The sequence below is a fragment of the Belonocnema kinseyi genome, chromosome 7 (genome assembly GCF_010883055.1).
Source record: "Belonocnema kinseyi isolate 2016_QV_RU_SX_M_011 chromosome 7, B_treatae_v1, whole genome shotgun sequence".
Taxonomy (NCBI): Eukaryota; Metazoa; Arthropoda; class Insecta; order Hymenoptera; family Cynipidae; genus Belonocnema; species Belonocnema kinseyi.
The window spans coordinates 86,604,469-86,614,468 of NC_046663.1; the positions used below are offsets into that span (position 1 = coordinate 86,604,469).

The 10,000-nt window shown below is 32.2% G+C and overlaps 1 protein-coding gene across 2 annotated transcripts in view; it reads right to left on the bottom strand.

Moving 5' to 3' along the window:
- Positions 1 to 9,001: 9,001 nt before the first annotated feature.
- LOC117177532 (actin-5C) overlaps positions 9,002 to 10,000 on the bottom strand; it is an 8,818-nt gene continuing 7,819 nt past the window's right edge. For both annotated transcript variants that reach the window (XM_033368306.1, XM_033368305.1), the window contains exon 3: positions 9,002 to 10,000. This exon is cut by the window's right edge and continues 376 nt beyond it. The gene's annotated coding sequence lies outside the window, so the exon portion shown is untranslated.

Below are 10,000 nucleotides of genomic sequence, written 5' to 3' on the forward strand. Positions count from 1 at the left end.
TTGACTCCATACTCTTTCAGGACTTCCCAAAGTTTACTTCTATCTACCTTGTCAAAAGCTTTTTCTAGGTCAACAAATGCACAGAAAATTTTTTTTCCTACTTTCAAACTTTTTTCTTTTATTTGCCTTAAGCTAAATATTTGATCCGTACATGACCTTCCTGGCATAAACCCACTTTAGGCTTCCCAAATCTTTGCTTCTGTTATTTTCATTACCCTACGAATAAGTTATTTTTGAATATATTTTACTTACGGTGCTTAATAAGCTAATCCCTCTGTAATTATTGCACTCGCTTTTATCTCCCTTTCTTTCGTATATTGGTACAATAATCGCTTTTTTCCAATTGTCTGGGACGTCTCCCATCTCGAAACATAAATTTATCAATTCGCCCAGTCTATGTGGTATGCACGCGCCACCGTGTTTAAGCGTTTCAGCGTTAATACCGTCTTCCCCGACAGCCTTACCGTTTTTCAAGTTCTTAATTATATCCCTAACCTCAGTGACACAGACTTTTTCAATTGTTTTTTCCATCGCATCGTGTTCAACATCGCAGTTGAGGTGTCCTATAGCTTCATCTCCAAATTGTCTCCTAAAATTGTCTCTGAAAGCCTCTAGTATTCCGTCTGCATCATATAACATTTCTCCCTACTATTTCTCATGTTGACAATTTCTGTACTTTTGTTTCCTTTCATTTTTTTATAAAGTAGTTTCCTGCTTCCTTCAAAGTCGTTTTGTATTTTTATCTCTTCTTTTGCTCTAATTGTATCTTTACTTTCTTTAATTCATCGTTTAAGTATCCTGTTTTCGCGTCTATCATCATTTCTACGTCTATTTCTTTCCTGATTGCTAAGACCTGCGATGTTCAAAGTTCTCTTGTACCCTTCACTCTTTGCTTTTTGGGTAGCCAGAATTTCATCATTCCACCACGCATCACCAGACATTCTTCCTACAACTGCGGTACCACACACTTCGATCGTACATCTAACAAGGATATCCCGTAACATTGTCTAGACGCCCTCTATATCTTTGTTCTTTATAAGGTCCTCCCGTGTTGCCCTATCCATACTTTCGATTAGAGATGCTGCTATGCTCTTTCATTCAAAATCAGACCTACTCCTTGTTTACCATGTGATTCACAGTCTGCTCCTGACCATATTTCAAATCCGCCTTTCAACACGCCGTTTTTTATGTCTTTGGTTTCGTATCCCTTTTTCTTTGTCTCAGACACACATAAAATGTCTAGTTTCTTCACGTCCATAGTTTCACGCAATTCTTTTACCTTTAGATCATTTACTCCCCTAGCATTCCAAACACCCAGTCTCCATTCGTCGCCTGAAACATGACCTTTAGATTTTCCGTCTGCATGCCTATTGTCATTAAAAGTAAGTAAGTAAATTCGATTTTATACTGACTATTTAAAACTTTAAAGAAATCGGCAGTGAGAAAGACATTTGTTTCACAATTCATCGCATCAAATAATGCATCAGAAGTTGTTCCGCTCAACTCTTCGAAGCTCTTCAAAAGTTTATCTAGGATCTCATTTTGAATGCTGTCGTTGTCGTTCTAAGTAAACTTCTTACGTGGATACTAATTTCGGAATAGGACTTTGAAGTAGTTAAACATCACATCCGCCTTAAATCAAAAAAATTTAGGTAAATTTTTGGCGTCAGCATTTATTGCTCAGAATCCTCTATGCATTGTCTTTGGCTTCTGTTTTCCATCCCACAAAAGTTCTCTAGAGCAAAAATTAAAACAATAAATACAGATCCCTGTAAAAAATGTTTTTAACTGCATTATAAGAAATAAAACGCGTTCATGTTGGACTGTGGACTAGGACAAGTGAAAATGCTAAAATTAATAGAATCGTTCAAGCTGAGGCAAAAAGATTTGCAATCTAGCGTCTGGAATAAATCTAAAGTAAATCACTTTTTTTCATTCTTTTCAAGAAACATAGTAGAAATTTTAGATATATTGGAAATAAAAAGTATCATATATGAATTTAATCAACTTTTTTTATTAGAATTGGTTAAATTTTGACTGAGTATTCGATTTGTAAGCTAATTTAGCACCTGAATTCCCAACTATAGAGTAGGCTGATATTAAAATTTTCTCTCGTTGTTCGCTGAAACAGTACTCAGTTTTAATCGTAAAAGATCTGAAATTGATTAAAAACGCTAACTACAACGCGGTCGCAAAAATTCGTTTTCGGTATTTCACGAATTTTCCTTGGTTTCTCCCTGATGTGTCCCTGATCAATTTTTCATATTCCCTGACCAGTAATATATGCAAAAACAAAAATTTTGACTTTACTTGTTACTTTTTTCACATAGGATCTCTTATGAGCGTAATAAAAAAATAATTTACAATTTTTGAAAACATTTATTTTCTACCTAAAAAGTTGAGTTTTCGGCCAAACTAGATGGTTTTCTAACGAAATAGTTTAAATTCCTACAAATTAATTGAATTTTTAACAAACTAATTGAATCATTGAACAAATAGTTAAATTTTTAACTAATGAGAGTAAATTCTCAAACAGGATGACGAATTTTCAACCAAGTTTAATTTTCTCCCAATAAGGAAAATTTTTCAACAAAATACATACGTTTTCAAATCAATAGTTGACTTATTAACTAAAAAATATAAATTTTCGCAAAAAAAGTAAATTTTCAACATAAAAGTTATATTTTCAACCAAAGAGATGTAATTTCAAACAAAAAATTAATTTCTAACCAAACAGTTGAAGTGGAAATTTTCAGTGGGAAAAAATAAAACTTCAACAATACAATTTAATTTGCGGGCAAAAAATATGGCTTTCTGATCAAATAGTTTCAATACTTGCATTTTTGAAGAAATATAATTAAATTTTCTAGAAGAATGGTGGATTTTTAATATAAAAGGACGTACATTCTGTCCAAATAGATAAATGTTTTTAAAAAACGGTTTAATTTTCAACCAAAAAGCATGACTTTTTAATAAAATATTTGAACTTTGAAGAAAATGAATGAATTTTTGACGAAATACCTTAAAAAATTAATTTTTAAGCCAGTAGTGATATTTTGAAAGAAAATATACTAAACTTCAACCAAAAACAGTTGAATTTTTAACATAAATAGTTAAATATACAACAAGAAGGTGAGTTCTTAATGAAAAATGAAATAGGTTCAATTCAATGACAAAAAAAAATAGAATTGTCAACAAAATAGTTTGATTTTCAACCAGCCACCAACTTTCGACTAAAATAATGAAACAGCAACCAAGAGTATCAATTTTAACAAAGTACGTAAACTTTCAACCAAGAAAGATCAATTTGTGTATCGTATTAACTAACATTTCAGAACATGTTGTGCTATTAAGAAAATTAAAGAATTTATACTTCAAACTTGGCTCTGTGGCAAAAAGCTCTACTGCAACTTGTGCTTGAGAACTGCTCAGTAGGCACAAAATTTGGCGACGTCTTTACGACAACTTTGCGACATCCTATGTTTATGTCGTTTCGCTATCTTTACGATGTCGTAAAGACATCGTCAGATCATGCGACTTACTTAGGATATCGTAAAGACACCTTAACGACATGGACATAGGATGTCGTAAAGTTATCGTAAAGATGTCGTAACGATGTCGTAAAGACGTCGCCTAACTTTGTGCCCACTGGGTGCAATCAATGTCGTACCGAGTGAAAATTTTATAAACGAAACGTTGAACAAAATTCCAATAAAGCGTGGAATGACTTAAAGCACACTTCAAGAGCTTGTGTGCCCCATCGCTTATTGATGATATCCTTTCTGCGTTTTACTTCATCATCGACATGAGTGGGATCCTGTAATTTGGAATTATTAACACATTTTGAGTTAGGATTTTCTAGAACATGTAAAAAAAAACGTCTGAAATTGAGGAATTTTAAATGTTGAGGTTTTGAGCTAAATAATTAAATTTTTAGAGGTGCTATACCTACGGTAACGTGTTAACTGGGACCCCCCAAAACTAAACCTATTGTATGTTCTAATTTAAATCATTCAGAATTGTACAATTAAAAAAAAAGAATTTGAGATTTAAGCATTACAGGCTCTCTTCTTTACAATTTAGATAAAATTTTAAAAATAAGTAAATCTTAATTGAAAATGTTTAAAGAATAATTTTAATGAAGTTATAAATTAGAGAATTTCAAATTAACGCAGCGTTTACAATTCAGGAATTAATCATTATTTTTAATTTAAATCGCTTAGGCTTGTATATTTTTAGTAGTTTTGAATTTTAATTATTCAGAGTTTTTGAGGGCCTCGAAAAGTTACAAACGTGGGTGGTCTTTTATTTTATTTTTTTAAGTTTAGTTGCTTTAAGTTGTAAGCGAATTTTCAACGGAATTGTTAAGTTATCCCAGTAAGCACAAAATTTGGCGACGTCTTTACGACATCGTTAGGACATCCTATGTCCATGTCGTTTCGATGTCTTTGCGATATTGTAAAGACATCGTCAGACCATACGACTTATTTACGATATCGTAAAGACACCTTAACGACATGGACAAAGGATGTCGTAAAGACGTCGCCAAACGTTGTGCCCACTGTGATATTTAGCGAAAAGTTTAAAGTTTTTGAAAAAACCAAATAAAAACACTTTAAAACTTTAAACTATTAGAGTTAAATGTTGACAATTTTAAGAAATCTTTCAAGTTTAGAAATGTTACAATTTGAAGTCTTTTTAACTTCAATTTCTTAGGCGGAAACATTTCTAATCTTAAGGGCATGTGATACTTAGAAAATTGTCGATTTTACCAGTTTTAGGTTCCCCCAGCTTTTTTTATAGAATAATAAATATTTTGTCTTAAAAATTTGGGAAATGATAGCGAACATGCTAACGGACGTCCCCAAGGCCACCTTTTTCCAATTTATTTACTGAAAATATTTTTTCTAACCGTATTTTAATTAATCTAGATGCGCTTATTTATCAAAGTAGGTACTTTTTCTTATTTTCATTAACCATCGATTGTTGCAATTTGAGGTTATGTCGGCTTTTCAAGAAAGTTTACTTTGAACGATTTTTCGAGAAAAGAATAATAAATGATTTAAAGTAAAAACAAAACTTACCTTCGACGAATGTTTTTATTGCAGACTCTTCGCAATTCCAACCTTCTAAAATCTTGTGCACGTGTATGACTTCACTGTACAAAAGAAACGCGACCGGCCGGCGATAAGAAGCGGCACGCAACTTAAAGTAACCTTCACTTTGGCCCACATTATACAAAATCTTGGATATTTAACTTTAATATCTCAGATTTTATACTTTTAGTATGAACAGATATTACCCTTTAATATCTTGTAAATTGAATAGTAGATATTAGATATTATGCCGTAATATCTATATATTACGGTTTAATATCGACATTTTTAATATCTACTTGTCAATATCTATTTTTCTCTGTGTATAGAGCTTTGAGAAACTTAACCTTTGACAATACTTAATTAAGTAAAAAATTCAGTACATGAAGACGCATATAGATTTTGCCACCTAAAAGAGATCTTTTTGATAACGTTTTTTTCAAGCATTCCAAATGCAAAGAATAAATATTCGAGCGCGAAGCGCGAGATTCAACCGTCGCGCACCCTACCCAGTGGGCACAAAATTATGAAAGTCTCAAGAACGTCTCATGTCTGTCCAACTAACGTCTCTAAGACGTCCAACGTCCTAAAGATGACCTAAAGACGTCTTAACGACATGGACGTTCTCGGGACGTCTTTCGTACTGACATTACACGTTTTAAGAGCATCCCTATGTCGTCCAAAAGACATGTTATAAAAGACGTCTCAGGGATGTCCCAAAGACGTCTCTAGGACGTCCTTAATTTTTTTGGACACTGGGTAGGCGCGCTTAAAGTTTCGAGCGAAGCGAGCCGCGCGCGTAGCACGCGATGAGAATGTGCCCGCGAAGGTGGCAGATTTTTAACATAACACCGCGAGATAGAGAAAAATGTCTCAAAAAAGGATTGTAGTTTTTTAATTAAATTCTCATCATTTATGATTGAGAAAGTATTAAAATAGACAGAAATTTCACACCTCAGTTTTTCAACGGGTCTCCAGGTTTTAAAACACCCTTTTATCTGAATCCGGAAATCAAGTTTTGGCAATTGCGTATGTCTGTGTATCCGTCCGTAAATACGTCAACTCTCGAAAAAAATCAGCGGATCAAATCGAATGTTTGTACACTTTTTTAAGGTAATAAAAGAAAGTGGATAGAAATTCCAAGTTCCAAGACAGGCCTTTTAAAAATTTCTCAGAATTCTTTTGAGATTCACAAATTCTATGTACGGCTATTAGTAGTACTTCTAAACACTTTTTCACGATAAAAAAATTATCTGAGTTGTAACATTTACACAACTTAAAAAATCAATCGATAATGCAAATTTTTAACCAAATAACGCACGGTATGAAAAAGTGGAGAAAAGAAAAACGTTGTTTTTTGAAAGGCCTACAAGATTTTTATAACAACTTTTTGAATATTATTGAGCAATCGAAAATTCAATTTTTTTTCACAAAAAATAAAGAAAAATGAAAAAATATAATTTTGTGCTCAAACTATGTATGATACATATGAATAAAAATTATGCTCACAAAAAACATTTAGAAATTTATTATTACTTACTTTTGGATAGGTTAAGCAGTTTTAGTTTTATTCATAAAAGACAATAATAACAATAATAAAATTAAATGCTTGGACAAACAACAGAAGCTACGAAAAAAATAAACAAAAGCTGTTTAAAAACAAAAATTACAAATTTTTATGAATCATTCTTTATTATAAGATGCGTAGTCTTGGGTTTAATCGTGACAATTTTTTCATAAATCACTTTTTGATTGGACGCTTATAGTTGAATTTTATACAAAATTGTGGCATTGTTATATCCCCATCATTCATGATTGAGAAAGTATTATAATTGTCCTAAAAGAAAGGACGAGTTGGTTAGCCAGCAATTTTTGATAAAAATTCAAAAAGGGAGCGCATTTTGAAAATGTTTGGGAGTTTGAGAGAGGAAATATTTAAACTCAACTTTAAAAAAAAGCACACTTCCAACTAAAGTGTTTAAAATTATGTAATTTAAAACATTGAAATCATATATAGCAATTAAAAATTGTCCGATTTTCAATTGAAGATTTAACAAATTAATATTTGACATTTGTAAATATTACATTAAAAAATTTCAAACTTTCTTTAATTTAGACTAATTTCCTTTCATAAGTTTTGGTTTGCAATTAAAATTTCAGAATTTTTGGTGATAAAAATTTTTTTCAGTTATCAAGTTCAGATTCACTTAACGTTTAATGTTCCGCAGTGAAATATTTATATTTTTAAAGTTTCTCATTTAAAATTACATACTCTTTATTTTAAACGGTTTAAGCACCGATATAAAAACCGCCGACTTACGACATCCCTAGAATTGATGTGCTCGGCAATTTCGAGATGAGAGCCGCAAGAACAAGAGAGAGAGACGGCGCTCAGTCAAGCGTAATAAATAGGAGGGTACTCTCAGCGCATTCGTTGTATAAAGTTGCGCTTTGCGTCCAATTGTAACAGAAATGGTTTACGCGGTCCAGTCTGTTTACGTTTTGGATTCCCCCGATTTAGGATTAGAGCCATTGCAACCCACGCCCGAAATCGTGCTTATAGCGGGAATTAAGTGCATTGCAAATTTTTTCATTTTGAACACTGAAAATGGCCATGATTTTTTTTATCCTAGAAAAATTGGCCTAATCTAGATTTAAACATTCTAAATGGTTCGATATCACTTTTAAACGCATAAAATTGTCTGGTTTTTTTAAATTCTTCGAAACCGTACAATATCAAATTGGCAGACTTAATAAGTACACCATTTTTATTTAAACAGATTTGTGATTTAAAATCTTTGTATGAAATGAATAAAATGAAATTAAGAACTAGGGGTTGAAAATTGTTATTTTCAAATCTTCCAAATACTGAAAAGTTCAAACTCAACTAAAAAAATATAATTTCGAACTGAAACGCATAAAATTTTGTAATTTCAAACATTGCAATCATGTTAATTCTTAATATAAAAATGCTTCTTATTTAAAATTAAATTTTATTATGAACGTTTACTTAATAATTCAATTTCAAAGGTTTATAATTTAAAAAGTTACCCAAAATCCTGATCTGAAAATATTCAGTTTTGAACGTTTTGAAATTATTTTGTTTTCTAGATTTTAATCATTCAACTTAAAATAGAACTGTAAGACTTTCGACGCTTTAAAGAAGAATTAATACAGCTTCATCTGTTTTCTAATGAACAAATCCAATTTTAAGAATTGCAGGCTGAAATTAAATTTCTTTTTATTTAATTTCAAATATTGTCTTCTTTTTCAAAATTTTACCTATCCAAAATTGAATTCGAAATTATTGTTTGTTTCAAATTTAATACTGAAGACCTCAAATAAGGTACTTTTCCAAGTTATTCCGATTTTTTAACAAAGCACGGCATGCAAAACTGAATACCTAATTGATAGAAATTGAAAAGTATTCAAAGCTCAGCACTGTATAATGTAATATTGAGGCTTTCACCCAGAAAATGATATGCATATTTCAGCGCGAACTCCAATCATATCTTAAATGAATGAACCATTCTTGAAACTCTAAGGCCATGATTTTTTGTCAAGAAAAAGTTTAATTTAAATAAAAATATACTTGTATATAAATAGTAAACTTACTTGTTTGAATGTTAACTGTAGAACTTAACCAATTATTACAATAATCAAAATTAAATGGTAGAAAGTAGCTCACGTAAAAAATAATTTTTATAACGCGAAACTAGTAATCCGAAAACAGTTTCGAGGAACAAAAACCCCACCATCTACCACATCATTCAAAAAGGTCATTTTCTAATTGCAACAACAATATAAAAAGAATCTCATAAAATTAAAAATTTGATCACTCTATGGAAGAAAGTTACCTTCGAAAGACGGAAAAATTGTATCGCCACTAATAAAACTGAGTAATATTCGTTGAAAATAATTTTATTGAATTAAAAGTATAAACCTAGTCCTTAGAATAATTATTGTATTTTTCCACAAGCTTTAGATTACAATAATTAATGACATGGAACGGTATAAAGGGATATGACGCGCCTAAAAAAAGAGCGAGGCTAAAATGAGACTAATCACAAATGCCAGTAGTGATTCCCTTTTGCGCAATAATGTAATATCTATTCATCTTGTTGATATACTTAAAAAAATCGAATGACTATGTGACGAAGGTAAGTGTATGATAGCAAAAAAGGGCCTTGCGATAAGGAAAGGGGTGCGGGCGGTGCTGTGATCCCAAGAAACACAAGAGTCACGATAATCATGTTTTTAAGATTTTTTTATTTTATTATCCCATAAGTCTAAAGTAGTCTTTGCGTCGTGTACGTGAGTGGTCTTGCACAATACAATGGGAATAAATTATAATACTTTGGCTACGCTTGCGGGGTCGAAACAACCGTGTCTTTTCTTGTTCGTTTGAGCGAGCGTTTGTGGGACTTTCGAGTCGGTGGTCTCCCCCTATCGTTCTTAAGAAAAAAAAGCTTTCTCCTTTCTCTCCGTAAATATCGGTAACCGTATAAAATAAGAAATCATTAATAAGTCAGGTGCCCATAATGTCTACAACCGAGGCAGCAGATTTGCGTTTTAAAAGCATCCCGGCTGACCGAACACTAACAACCACAAGGCTGCCAATTGTTACTCTAAATATTATTTCATACAAAGATCTTGGTACGATTCAAAAAGTGGAGTCTAGGAGTCGCGACTCCTTTTATTTTAAAGATACAATGTGTCTCGTTAAACGATATGAAAAATGAAAAGAGCACTGTCGATCGTTAGGATGCGATGCCTCTGCAACAACCGTGTTCCATGCGTGTTTATCCGATTCGAAAGAAGCTACCTTCATCCCGGAGAGACCAGAGGGACACCGCGGAAGTTGATCTTGCGTCCGCCTTTCAAGTAGCGATGCAGAGGCTGCT